Source organism: Camelus dromedarius, chromosome 17, assembly GCF_036321535.1.
Source record: "Camelus dromedarius isolate mCamDro1 chromosome 17, mCamDro1.pat, whole genome shotgun sequence".
Classification (NCBI taxonomy): Eukaryota; Metazoa; Chordata; class Mammalia; order Artiodactyla; family Camelidae; genus Camelus; species Camelus dromedarius.
The window spans coordinates 48500908-48515104 of NC_087452.1; the positions used below are offsets into that span (position 1 = coordinate 48500908).

General features: G+C 43.0%; 1 protein-coding gene across 3 annotated transcripts in view; it reads left to right on the plus strand.

The window, feature by feature from the left end:
* Positions 1–1905: 1905 nt before the first annotated feature.
* Positions 1906–14197, plus strand: part of NEK10 (NIMA related kinase 10) — a 177918-nt gene continuing 165626 nt past the window's right edge. For all 3 annotated transcript variants that reach the window (XM_031469795.2, XM_064496828.1, XM_031469796.2), the window contains exon 1: positions 1906–2077. The gene's annotated coding sequence lies outside the window, so the exon portion shown is untranslated. The remainder of the gene's footprint in view (positions 2078–14197) is intronic.

A 14197-nucleotide genomic window follows, 5' to 3' on the forward strand; every position in this document is an offset into this window, starting at 1 on the left:
CTGTACGAGCATTCTCATGCCTCCACTCCAAATGTGTGTGTGTTTAAAATCCTGTTTTTTGGGTTTTGTTTCAGTCCTAGACCAGTAGGGGGTCTGTCAGAAATATGGGGAATTGTTTTTGTCTTCATGCTAAGTTGACTTTGAATATTTATCTCGTCCAATACCTACTTGAGTTACTTTTATTTGTTCCTTATAGTTATGACATTATACTGTTTAACCTTTGAACCATGTAATTTACATGACTTGTGAATTCACTTCGGGATAGTAAAAGGGGTATTCAGCAGCAGGAGGAAGGATGTTCGGTCTTACAGATTTGGACCCCACCACATAACCTGGGTGCAAGAATGACCCCTTTGGTCGTGTATATTTATCGAGTTCCAGAGCAGTGTGGGGGCCCTCGCAGGTGGAGGTGATGGTGCGCCTCTCCTCCAGAGCCCAGTGTCTCATGCCACTTAGTCATCTGTGCCACCTCCAGTGATTGCAGGGAAGGCCAAAACAGTAAGGTTTTATTTTGTTGTGAAGGAAAAAGATGGAAAGCACATTCAATACTCTGATGGAGTTCAGAGGGGTAATTTTGTCTCACTGCTTAATATTTAAAACGTCTGTAGAGAATACTTTTTCTCCTTGGCACAAGTCTGCCCTCCGCTGTCAGCTTTTTTTGTGTTTTATGGGTAACATTATTCCTGCTGGCTTTATGTTCTCTGAAGCTTAATTAGTTCTGCTATATTCACCTGAGTTTGACTTTCAGTTCACCTTTCTGTATTTCCAAAGTGGAAACTTACTATTTTAGTTTAGAAAAGGTGTTTTCAATTACTCAAACCTAAGTGTTGTCCCATTGGGCCGACTTTTCATTATTACTCAAAGCAGAGAAACATTAGGGGAGTGTTCTGTGTATTCATCTTAAATCAAGTTTTGGGACATTTAATCACCGCGCTAACTGACCTACCAGTGGGCATGGGAAAGGATGTAAGATGGGGTTGAGGAAGCCCTATGCTTAAGGAAATTGTCAAGGGAGAGGCGTGGTGATTAAGCCTAGGCTCTAAACTGAAACTCTGTGTCAGATTCTACCCTGACTCCATCGCTTACTAGCTCTGCCATGTTGAGCCTCCATTTTACAACTTCAGGGTGAAAAAGAACCAGATGATGTGAAGAGTAAGGGAAACAACAAGGAAAAGGGTTTTGAACAGTCCCTGGCACAAAATAAGCATTCAGTATGTTGCGTTTTTTAAAGCTTTATAATGTGAAGTTTTTTTGCTTTTTTTTTTTTAAAGAAAAAATCTTTAATACAATAGAAACTTCAATAAAAAGAAGCTTCGGACTTCCATAGAAGGTAAAGAGACTTGCCCAAAGCCACAAAACGCTCTAGTGATAGGTCACACAGGTCGCCCTTGCTTTTACACGGCCACATCCCCGTCGCCCGAGGCATGCGGTGCGCCCGAGCAACTGAAAATGTTTGCACCTTAACTGCAGCTTAAATGAAAGCTATTTAGCATGCGCATTGCACCTTTTCAAACTATATCTCTGCTTTGGAAGAGAAGTGATTTTTAGTCCGTAGCAATTTTTTAAGTTGAACAGCCAAAGACGAAGCTGCGCGTCTCCAGCCATTTTAGTTCAAACGCTAAAAGCGGGCGCACCAAGTCTAGAAGCACCGACGGTCCTAGGAGCCGTGTGCACCAGCCAGCAGCGCCGGCTCTGGCTTCCGAAGCGCCGCCTCCTCCCCGCGGCGGCCGGGCGGCAGGACCTGCGCGTGCTGCGGTTGCTACGGCAACCTGAGGCTGGCGTCCCCGTCGCTAGGGCGCCCGGCCGGCCGTAGCACGGCCGCCTCTGATTGGCTGAGTGCCCGGCCGGCGGAAGAAGGCGGGTCGCCATTGGCTAGGCCGCGCCAGTTGCGGGCCGAAAGGAAGACTTGATTGGGAAGCCAACGGTGCGGCTGGCACGGTGCCCCGAGGTTGCCGGGACCCGGCGTGGGCCGCGGGGAGAGGAACACGGCCCATCTCTGGGGCAGTGTGACAGCAGCAGAGACAATGAGAAGGACGACTTCGGGCTTGGCCTGAAGGAGGGGGCCTCCTCGGGCGCGGTGAGTGGCGCAGGAGCGGGCGTTCCTCGGTCTGCGCGCGGTTTCAGGCTGGGTCTCCAGGGAGATGCCCGCAGGTGTTTGCGGAGCAGCCCGGGGCTTCGGACTGAGCTTCCCTCGGCGGGAGGCGAGGCTGAGAGTGCGGGCTGTCGCGGGTAGGGGCGTCACTGTGAGCCTGTCTCGTAGCAGGTGGGTTCGTGGCGGGCGGATGGATGGTGGGAGAGCGCTGTCGACGATGTTTGATGGTCTTTTCAGTTCGATGAAGGACTCTGGTTACATGGAGGCTGAGTGTGTTTCCAGTATGCTCCAAGCCCTCTGGAAGCTCATTCACAGAACCGTTTATGGGCGTCGCTTCTCTGCCTTCCCCTCGTATGCCGCTGCTCTGACTGTCCCTGTGCTGCCCTGCTCCACGTGGGTGAGCCTGTTCAGGCCCATGCCCTCTTCAGGTATCATGTGTCTGCTGTGGACCGGAAAACCTCCACCTCCAGCCTAGGCTGCTCCACTAAGCGACAGACCCTCAAACCCAGCTGCTAGTTAACTGTACACATGTGCACCCTAAACATGCCCATAGAGTGCCTCGCCCTTGAATTCCCTACCTTGGGCACCACCATCTACTCAGTTACGGAAACCACATCTGGACAGCATCTTCGGCACTTCCTGCCTCTTATGCATTTCCATCAGTTATCACGGCTCTACCTTCTTAATAGCTGTCAAATCAGTTTCCACATGACCACCTCCATTCTCACTATTGTCATTGCCACCAGTTTCTTGTTTAAATTCAACACCCATCCAGCTTCCTGGATGGCAGTTTGGCCCACTAAGTGGATAGTTTGGCCCTATCCAATCCATTTTTCTGTTTATTGTTAGACTGATCTTTATATAAAATATATATATATAGGCATTTCACTTCCTGCAAAGATTCCCATTCATCCCCACCCAAACTCTGTAGTTAGGCTTTGCATCAGTGGTTCCATCTTGTTTGTTCCCAGAACGTGCTGTAGTCTCTCCTGTTTATGGAGGTTTCCCCTATTGCTCATGCTGCCTGCAGTGGACTCCACTTTTGCACCTTCCCCAGTGCTCTCCCTCCCCAGTCATTCTCTGTGTGTTGCCCAGTTACTTTTCTGCTTCCTCCTCTAGCCTCTCTCTGTGAGGGCAGAGGCCAGGTTCGTCTCACTCACCATTTGTTTTATCTGTCACAGTAGACCGCACAGTACACTGAACAAATACTAGTTAAATGAATGAATCTCTTAAAGGAGAGGTTACTGTTTGTCATGTGAAGATTTTCCTTTTGCAAGATGAATGTTGAATTGACAGATTTTATTTTGATTTCAAGATCCTTGGTATTGGAAACTATTTCAATGCACAGTCTGAATTTCATACTATAATCATTATAATGGTAGCTGTTGTTAAATGGCAGAAGTTTAACATAGGAAGCAGAGAGAGTACAGCATAGTTTGCAAGGGATAGGCTTTGAATAGGACGTACGTGGGTTTGAATCCCAGCTTCAGCCTTTTAGCTCGTTGGCCCTTTCTTTATCTGTGGCTTTTTTTGTTTTTAATTGAAGTATACTCAGTTACAGTGTGTCAGTTTCTGGCATTTGGTAAAATGATTGCTCATACATACCTAGAGGTCCGATTTCCCTTCATCTCAGCTGAAGACTCTGGAACAGTTGTAATAAAGGTCATGCACTCAAGTCCACAGAGTTGGCTCAAGTCAGAGCTTATTCAGTCTTGGCTTAGGAATAAAGTTGACATGAGGTCTAGCTTCACAGCCCTCAGCAGAGTCCACTCAACGAAATGACAATCAACTAACCAGTCTTGGCTGGGACGTGATGCTGTACACCAGAAACTGACATGTCATAACTGACTATACTTCAATGAAACAAAAAGAGAAACAAAATGACAATCAAATGGCACCTATTACTAGAAGAGAGACTAAAAATCTGCCTCTAAAAAGTGAAATAAAAACAAAAGGCAGATGGATAAAGTCCAGCAGCCATAACATTGATCCTGGGCCATTGGGGAAAAGTTACACAAGGATTTAGTGTATTTTGCATCAACGACAAGGAATTGTTAATTAATTGGGGGAAATGGTGGGAAGTAATATTTGACTATTAAAGTGGTGAACATTTATCTAGAAAATTCACTTAGTCAAGTAGAGAGCTGAATAAATGCTACCAATAAGTAAGACTAACTCGGGAGGCTCCGCTTGGCTTTATTTTTATTTATTTATTTAAAATTTTTTGTTGGTTTTTGCTTTTGGAGGGGAGGTAATTAGGTTTGTTTGTTTGTTTGTTTATGTATGTATTTTACTGGAGGTGCTGGAGATTGAACCCAGGACCTCGTGCATGCTAACTAAGCATGGCTACCCCTGAGCTATACCTGGCTTTAAATTCCTGTTCTGCCACCAGGGGTTTAAAACTCTATGACTTGGACAAGTTACTTATGCATTCGGGGCCTCAGTTCCCCCATCTGTAAAATGGGGACCGTAAAGGTAGCTGCCTTTACTGGTAGTTACATTGGTTAATGTGTGGAAAGCAATTAGAGTGTATGGAAATCTATGGAAAACGTTTGCTTTTATTATTGTTGTTATTATTACTGGATATGACATCTTGGCCAAGTTACTGAAACTCAATGCCTCAGTTTCTTCATCTGTAAGTTGGAGATACAACATCACCCCGTCACAGGATTGTTTTGAGGTTTAAACAAATACATCAAATCCTAAATAATGTCAGGTGTAACAAATTTAAATGAAGCACGTGACACTAAAAATACAACCTTCTTTTTCATTTTATGTCTAGTATTTGTCATCAATGAATCAAAGCCAGTGAATATAGGCAAATGATTTAAAATCAGCATGACAAGCTCTAAAGGCTGAAGTAATAGTAATATTACCAAGGATCATATTCACAACAGCTGTCCTGATCACAACTTAAATAGCTAGGGACCATTTTAAAGGAATTTTCACCTTATTTCATTTAGTTCCAACACCATCTTATAATGGGGATATAATCATTTCTATTTGTTGGTAAATGAGGAAACCAAACATCAGAGGGGCCCAGGGACTTTCTGAGGTCACTCAGCGGGCGAGTGGAAGCCAGGTCTCCTTCACCCGTGGCCCTCCTTCAGGCTGCATCCCCGTGGTGTAACAGGAGGAAATCACATTCCCAAACCTGTTGGCTCTCATCAGTGGAGACCCCAGCGTTCATAGCATGTGTCTGCTACACTTGCTTATCTTTAGGAAATTATATTGTCCTAGTCTCGAGGTCGCCTATATGTAGCACGGATATCTTCCTTTGTGGCTTCCTTGTGTTCATAAAGAGATTTTTGTCAAGCCAACATTCTGGATTAACTGGATACTGGTTGTCAGCTAGGGCAAACTTCCCCTCTGCTGATTTTTTTCCGTGTTAACGACGACACTCCACTTATACCTGGAACTCCCCCAATCACTTTTTAAAGATTAATTACTTAATTTTATTTTGTGGGAAGGTAATTAGACTTTTATTTATTTACTTATTTTAATGGAGGGACTGGGGATTGAACCCAGGACCTTGTGCATGCCAGGCACACACTCTACCCCTGAGCTATATAACAAGGTCCTCACCCCTATCACATTTCACTTGTTCATTCACTCAGCAATCTTTTTATTTTTTGGTAAGTTTTTTTTTTGGAGGGGTAATTAGGTTCATTTATTTAATTATTTATTTAGTGGAGGTCCTGGAAAATTGAACCTGGGACCTCGTCCATGCTATGCGTGCGCTCTACGACTGAACTATACCCTCCCCCCTCACTCAAGAATCATTTATTGAACACTTCTGTTATAAACCAGCAACGCAGCGCTAAATGCCTGGGATGAGGAAACTGGCTGTCTTCCCCAACCAGGACTAGTTTACAGTAAACTAAATGAGGAAGGTATGTGTATTCGTTGAACTGTTGCCTGCATCTGCTCCTTCATTAAGAGCCGCGAGGCAGTGGCTGGTGGGGCTGTGACCACTTTAAGGAGGTCAGTGAAAGTCTCCTTAAAGAATGGATACATGATTTGAGACACGATGGATGCTGAGAGAAATGAGGGCTCAACTGGTCAGATTTGTACCACAAAAAGGGTGCTTTTGTTGCTGCGTGGAGAACAGACTTGTTGGGAAGAGAGAGAGATTTCTCCCGAGAGGGTGGAAGTCCATTTGGGAAGTGGATACTGTGGTTCAGGTAGCGATGATGTCGCTGAGGGGTCTGCAGTGAGGACGGAGAGAAGTGGGCAGACAGGGACTGTATGGAGGAGAGAAATAGTGACCAAAAGAGTAAGGGGGTGAGGAGGAGAAGTGGCGTCTTCCTGAGCTTCATGCCAAAGCTCTGTTCTTGATTTCAGATACTGAGATTCTTTCATTCCTGTAGCCTCAGAGACCACTGTTGCCCACCTCTTTCCAGACACCATCGCATCCCATTTCATGAGCCTTTCTGTAGCTCTTGCCTCAGCCCACAGTCGTTCCCTTAAATTCATTCAATATACCATCTCCTTTGGAACCTAATTTTCTCTCTTTTTGTGTTCTTATTTCTAGTATTCTTATTGAATCTCTTGTATTAGGCTGAACCATAAGAAAAAAATTTTTAAAGGCCCAATATCAGCAATTTCATGTTGTTTAACCTACATATTTATGATCTCCCATACATGCTGAGTTGTGAATAGTTTTTTGTTTTTATTCTTGGTGGGGGTAGGTAATTAGGTTTATGTGGATAGATTTTTTTTTTTGCAGTGCCCAGTAGAGTCTTGTGCAGTCAGTAAATTAAACATGCACATAAAAATAACCTTTAATGGAAAAAATATGAAAACGAATATATGTACGTATATGCATGACTGGGACATTGTGCTGTACACCAGAAATTGACACATTGTAATTGACAGTACTTCAATTAAAAAAAAAAAACCATGGCCATAAAATGCAATGTTATTAGAGGAAACAATTTTATTTTATGGCTCAGAAAGTAATTCTAGCTTTTTGCAGTGCCGCCAGTTTTTAGGAACCTGTGTTTACCCAGTGTTCGCTTCACTCTTTGAAGGTCTAGGGGGTTGGGCTGAATCCGCACTCACTTATTATCAAGACTTATTACCATTATGGCTAACTTTGGGGGGAAGACATTTGTTTTTTTTTTTTTACCACATCTTACTCCGTGCCGTATCCTCAGTGCCTGGCATATCCGAGCAGATCAAAAATTATTTCTTGAAGGAACGAACATATGTCATGGTCACCTTTCTCTCTCACGTGAAAGCAGAGAATTGAATGTAATCTTACTATGTTTGGGGGGAGTCAATGAGTAAAGAGAAATTTTGTGTGCTGCTTTAGTTACTCACAAATATATTTCGTTATGCACAATGCAGTAGCCATTCAGAGCATCCTTTGGAACTACCGGCATGTCTGCAGGCGTTTCCCTTCATCACAGAGACAGGAGTTAAAATGCAGATAAAGCTGGAGAGTAAGAAAATCATAATGGTGTCTTTTGTCGCATATCCTGGTTGACCTCGGAGCAGCCTTCGGAGTCCAACTTGGGTTAGCATTCACCAGAAGATGAAGGCAAACTCTTAACGGAGTGTCTCAACTTGGAGCAGGTGCTCCATAAATATTTGGGGGCATGAGTGGGAGATAGACTACTATTATCCTTTGTGATTCTTTTTACTGCCAAGTGCTTGTTGAAATATAAAACAGCAGGTGGTTTACAGTATAAACTGTTTGCAGAAGGAAGGTTTCAGGGCTGCTGACTCGGAAGCCAGGCTATGAGAATCCTTGCTGGTAACTGAGGACACTGCTGCCAGGGGTGGTTCTGTGGCAACGGCGTCTTTGTTTTGCACCATATCATGATGTTAAGATACACCACCTACCTGTTTCACACGAGTGAACGCGGACCAATGGATGTGTGTCTGTAAGCGAGCCAAGGTCTGGAAAATGAAGTTATGCAAGCATCACTCCTTACGATAAATATGACCCTTTGCCTTCGGCTAAGAGCCAATGTCAACAAGTTCTCTTTCCCACCCCCTCTGGCTGTTAAGATGTAGACTCTGGAGGGGAACAGGCACTTTTCTCCTTGTCCTAAAAGTGCTGTGTGCCCTTGGAACCACTGTATCCCTCTGAGTCTCAGTTTCCTTGTGTTAAATGGAGGGCACTCAGTCATGGTCTTTAGCTGGGAACCTGTAGATCTGTTTTGTTTGTCCTGTGCAGGTGGCTTGTTTTGCTTCATTTTAAATGTGCTTTTGTATTGCTTTATTTGGGAGGGTGGCGAAATTACGTTTATTTATTTATTTATTTTAATGGAGGTGCTGAGAGAGCTGAATCCTAACCACTAGACCACCAGGGAGCATCTTAATGGAGGCACTGGGGATTGAACGGGGGACCTCATGCATGCTAAACATGCACTCTACCACTGAGCTATGCCTTCCCCCCTTTAATGTGCTTTTGAATCTCTTTGTGGGGGGTGTACCTTCTCAGGTTTCACTGATGGCACCTACTCTGCACCTGTCCTTCATTTCTAGGTGTTTCTGGTTCTGGTCAGGTGTTAGACCCCTGTTACTAGAGGTTCGTTCTTTTTTATTTTAATTTTTTGTGGGGGAGGTAATTAGGTTTATTCATTTTTTAAATGGAGGTACTGAGGACCTTGTTTTTTTTTTTTTTTTATTTTTATTAATTTTGTTTAGGGAAGGATGGTGAATAGGTTTATTTATTTATTTTAATGGAGGGACTGGGGATTGAACCCAGGACTTCACTCATTGCGCTCTACCACTAAGCTATATCCTCTCCCTCCCCCAGAGGTTCTGTCTTGAAATAACTTTCTGTTCTTCTAGCTCCCCACATATTTCCCACTGAAGAACAATAACAATGTAATATAAGGAATAAAATCAAGCCTACAGTTTAGAGACCCAGACTCCCCTTTTGAGCTGTAATATGTATAAACAAATCATGTTTCTTTTTTTTTTTTCTCCTGGGGAATGATATGGAATTGGTTTTTAATATTTATTTATTTCTCTTACGAGCAAGAGGTAAAAAAATTGAGGTTCATCTGTTTTTGCAAACGGAGAAAACTTCAGGAGAGCAGTGTTAAGCATTCATGCATTTTAGATTTGACTACAGACGATGGAATGACAATAGTTCATTAGAAGGCATAAGAATACCCACCTTCGGTTATGCTTACCACGTCACTCAGTTAAACTCTCTTAACCAACATTCACCTAAAAAGTTTGGTATCATCAACACCTCCTTTCTTTTCTTTTCTTTTCTTTTTTTAATTGAAGTATAGTCAGTTACAATGTGTCAATGTCTGGACAAGTCATGTTTCTTACAGGAGTTCCTTGACTTTTTGATCACTTACTTTTTGAATGTGTGTGTGTGTGTGTATCTTTTATTTTAAAGTGATTTGTCCAATTTAACTTGACACTTTCTGTGCAGGGTTTCTAGTTTTCTAAAACACAAGCAATTTGAGAAGACCAGGCACCTATATCTGTGAGATTAAGTGCAATTATTCTTTGTAAGAGGAAACTCTCTGTTCTCAAAGCACTTTGCTTAAATAAACTGCTCAAGTGGCCAGTGCACTTTTAAGTGTTTATTTTGAAATAACTTGAGAGTTGCATAAAACCTGCAAAAATAGTACAGCGAGTTCCCATACGCCCTGCACTCAGCTTCCCCTCATGTTAGCAGCTGGCCTCACGGTGGTACAACCATTAAGACTGAGAAAATCGCATCTAACCAATACATTTTAACACAGCTTTCTTATTTTTGGCTGCTCTATGTGAATTATATCTTATTTCAACCACGTTTTTCCCTCAAAAATTTAAAGAGATTTTAAGAAAATATATCTACAGCAAAGGAATTGGAGAAATGACTCTTCATTTTTCATTTGCAGCTATTTGTGGGGCTTAGAGTTCTCAGGGTTTTTTTTTTTTTTTTTTTTTAATACCTACCTGAGCCCAGACAGAACTCCCATCTTCACGTCTAACGTGGAGGCTAACCATAATTCAGACAAAGAAATAAGGACTCCGTCTGGTTGGTCCAAGAAGTTCTAATTTTCTTTTGTGGTAAGGTTCATAACAGTTTATTTTAGGGCCTTTTCAGAAATAATAAACCGGATGTAGCAAAGTGGTGATTAACCCTACTCACGCCAAATCCTTCTGAGTAGGATTTTTTTTAACCATTAGTTAATGTCATAAATAAAATGGAATATTTACAAAGATGCAGCCTAAGTGATTAGAAGGAAAACCAGGTAGTTGTGGGATTTGAAGCTATTTCCCGAGATGAATCAAATGATCTTCTGTTTGATCTTTAGTAAAGATGAAGCCATTTAATGATCTATTGAGCAGCTAAGGCAACTACAGACTAAGAAAAGAATTTCTGGGCAGAGAATCTGAAAACCATATCACAAACTATCCCCATGGTATTTAGTTAGTGGGTTTACATTGCACCATTTAGATTCATTACGGTCAGTTAATTTTGCCGCAGTGTGGATATCTTTCTGTCCTGTGTGTTTACCCTGCAATTTCCAAGAGATTGTGAGCAAGCCAGGTGTGTGTCTCTGGGGACTTTTAGTTTTAACCCAAATTTCAGATGACAACAGGAGATAGGAATTACTTTCAAGAATTTCTTTTACAAAATGGATTTAAAAATTCAGCAATGAGTCACAACGGTGATTATGTCTGTACTTGACTAGGGCTGTAAACATCAAACCATGTGGCTGTCCCATGAGGATAGAAAGACCTTGGCTCTCTGAGCTCAGATAGAATTTGGGTTCTGTGTCTGACATGTACAGAGGAAAGATACTAAAAATTTCTGTTCTTAAAATATGCATTTGTATTTTATGTATAATCCTTCACTTCTATGTCCACTCCCATTTTTTTTTAAGAAAAATACTAAATTTCACCTTTCCCGTTTAGAATCAAAGGAAAATCAATATGAGTACAAATGTTTGTGTAGCAAGTATTGTAATCTCTTTGGCCTCTCATCTGTAAAATAATGTTAGAAAATGAGTGGTTTTTCCAGAGGGAGGATATAGCTCTAGTGGTAGAGCACATGCTTAGCATGCAGGAGGTCCTGGGTTCAATCCTTACTACCTCCTTCAAGAATAAATAAGTAAATAAACTTAATTACTCCTCCCCCAATAAAATCCCACAAAAAATTTTTTAAAGCTAGAAAATGAGTGGTTTTCTATTTTTCTTTTTAGCAGGGGAGCCCTTTTCTCAAATGAAACTGTACAGAGAACCCCAGAGAAGCAGGACTGCTTGGGTGGAAGTGGAGAGCTGACGTTCAGCCAAAGGTACTTGGCCGAGGTCCTCCGCTCCCAGACTCATTCTCACCCTCCCTTGGTTGTCCTGGAATTGACAACTGGGGTAGTCCTTTCAGGATCTGTACTTAGGGCAGTGGTTCTTAGAGAAACTTCTAGGGTTGCTGTGAAAACAATATTGTCATCTGAAAAGAGAGACCTCACTTGTTTCGGCCAGTGCTATTCAGGTGGACTTCAGACTAGGATGTTACTGATCATGAGGCGATAAGTACAAAACTGAGGGTAAGCATTTAGAAATGTTTACAGCAGTTTCCCATTGCCGCACTGTCCAAGCACATGATCAGTGATGGACCTATTTTGCTGAACAGGATATAGAACAAAAAGTGTGGGTCCACAATAGACTGGAGTCAGAAAAAGAACAACTTGATAGATAATTTGAAAAGCACTGTTCATGGATATTGTCTTATATAGGACTCTGGTTTTCCTCCTAAAGATTGAATAAGTAAGATCATTCCTGAGTGTGTTCAGTTTTATTATAACATTACACGTACTCATCAATTGGTTTGCTTTACAAGGAAGCTTTATAAAAGATTTTTTGAACCAAAAGAATGACTTTTTAAAAAAAAATAATTCTTTTATCCATTCATCCATTCATTAAGTTTTTTATTCAACAAATATTTATTGTTTGCCTACCATGTGTCTGGTGAATAAGGAGGCCCCATCCCATAAGGCAGAGATCGTATTGCAGTATTTCGTGTACGGAGTTTGCAGTGTGGATCGTACAGGCTGCACTGGGCACTGAGCAGGAGCACTTGGCTTGCAGGGGGGTCAAAGGAGGCTCTAATCCTAAAATTAAATACTTTTCAAAGAGCAAATAATTCACAAACGTTGGTAAAAATACCCGAGCCACTGCTTATACAGATTGTGACGCCGATATTGTTTTGGTTCACATACTGCGCTTACTCTGTGCAGTTTGCTGTTGTCTCTGTGTATGTGTGTGCGCGTGCAGGGGATGTGTCTGTGGATAAAGCAGACTGCCCAAACGGGGCTTCTGATCGAGCGCAAGGAAACTGAAAAATCCGATAGGAATCCTTCTGATGACGAAGCAGGGTGTTGTGGTTAAGTGTGAGCGTGTGGGGGTGAATGGGTTGCAGAGGAGGGGACACCTCACCAAGGAGGGGACACCTGAGCTGAGACAATGAGAGTGTGAGACGGGGACGCAGGCGGCGAGGGCCCAGGCTTTGGGGCAGCAGAACCGCAAGTTTGGAGCCTGAGCGCGACGTAAAGGGTGGAAAGAGCTCGGAGAAGTCAAGAACGGTCCAAATCATCGAGGAGGTGGGAGCTGGACTCAGCGGCCCCGCCCACCAGCACGCGGCCCCGCCCACCAGCACGCGGCCCCGCCCACCAGCACGCGGCCCCGCCCACCGCGTGCATCCATCTGCGCGAGGACCCCTGGCGTCCTCACCGGCGGTTCCCCAGGCGCCGCGGGCCTCCGCAGCGCCCCCCATCCCTAAGGACTGCTTGTGTGCCCCAGGTATTGGCTTCAGGGTTCTTTTTTCTCCTAACCGCGAGTTCCTGGGTCTCTCTGGGAGGCTTCCTCTCAGGCTGCTGGGTCAGTTGGCCTCATCAGCAGTGCCAGAGGGACAACAACCTCCCTCAGGGCCCCGTGCCCCTCACCAACGCCCCTCACCCGGAGCGTTTGCTCGGGGCCGGCACCTCCCTGCTTGGCCCTTGCCCTTGGCTGACCTCCGGGGAGCACGTCCAGAGCCAGTGGTTTGCTTCTAGGGAAAGACGTGAACCGCCCTTCCTCCCCCCCCCCCCCATTTTGAATTATAACCGTTGGTGGTGTGTAATCATTTTTGTTAATTAAAGTTGGGATTAAATTAAATATTTTATAGCATTCCCAACTTCTGGAAGGGTTTTTTTTTATTTTCCAGAACAGTTTACGTTTTAAAAGCCATCGAGTGGAAAGGATTTATTTTTTTTTATCCTGAAGGCAATTGCCTTTTTTCGTCTGATGCTGGTGAATTTGTTTACTGTTTAATTAAGTGAAACAATTCCAGAGAGTCATCTGTTTTCACTCTTCCAGCTCACCGAGTAGAAGCTAATCTTAAACTGATAAAACTATCAGATGATTATTTCCTGTTCACACACCGGGTCTGTAAAATTGCAGAGATTAAACAAGGGAAGAAGACAGGCATTTAGCAGGGTTTGATTGTGGTGGATGCGATCAGAAACCTCATTTACACACTTTTTCAAGTGTTAATCACCGTGGCTTTCACTCTTGTTTTTAAAACAGTCTCTGGCTGTGGTTTGAGCAGAATTTGAAGCCAACAGGCCAGTGTGCCTATTTGACATTTCCCTTCTGGCCTTGAGGGAAAAGTAGATTTAAATTATATTTATTTTGAATGGATTTCCTTGTATTGTAGAACTTTGGGGGTATTTTAATATCAATATATAAAGAGTGCTTGGATCTTTTGCTTTTGAAAAATTATGTGCAGATCATTCATTTTCCTCCCTCCCTCCCTCCGTTCCTTCCTTTTTTCTCTCTTTTAAACAGATGCTAAATCAAATCTCTGACTAGCTCACAAAACATGGTTTACAGTTCCTAAGTGGGTTTTTCTTTGCTTGTAGTATAATCATACCTAGGATAGCCTCTCTTACCTTTGTTAGTTTTCGGTCTGAGATTGGACGTGGTACACATTCAGTAAGTATTTGTTAAAAGAATTGTGTTAGGTCCTGGGCATAATCCTCAAATATTGATATATTGTGCTTTTCTTGCTGTGCATCTTTGAGGAGAGCCTTGGTCCCCAGCTCTTAATTCCAGCTCAACTATTTCTCACAAATATGACAACTATATTGGGAAAATCAT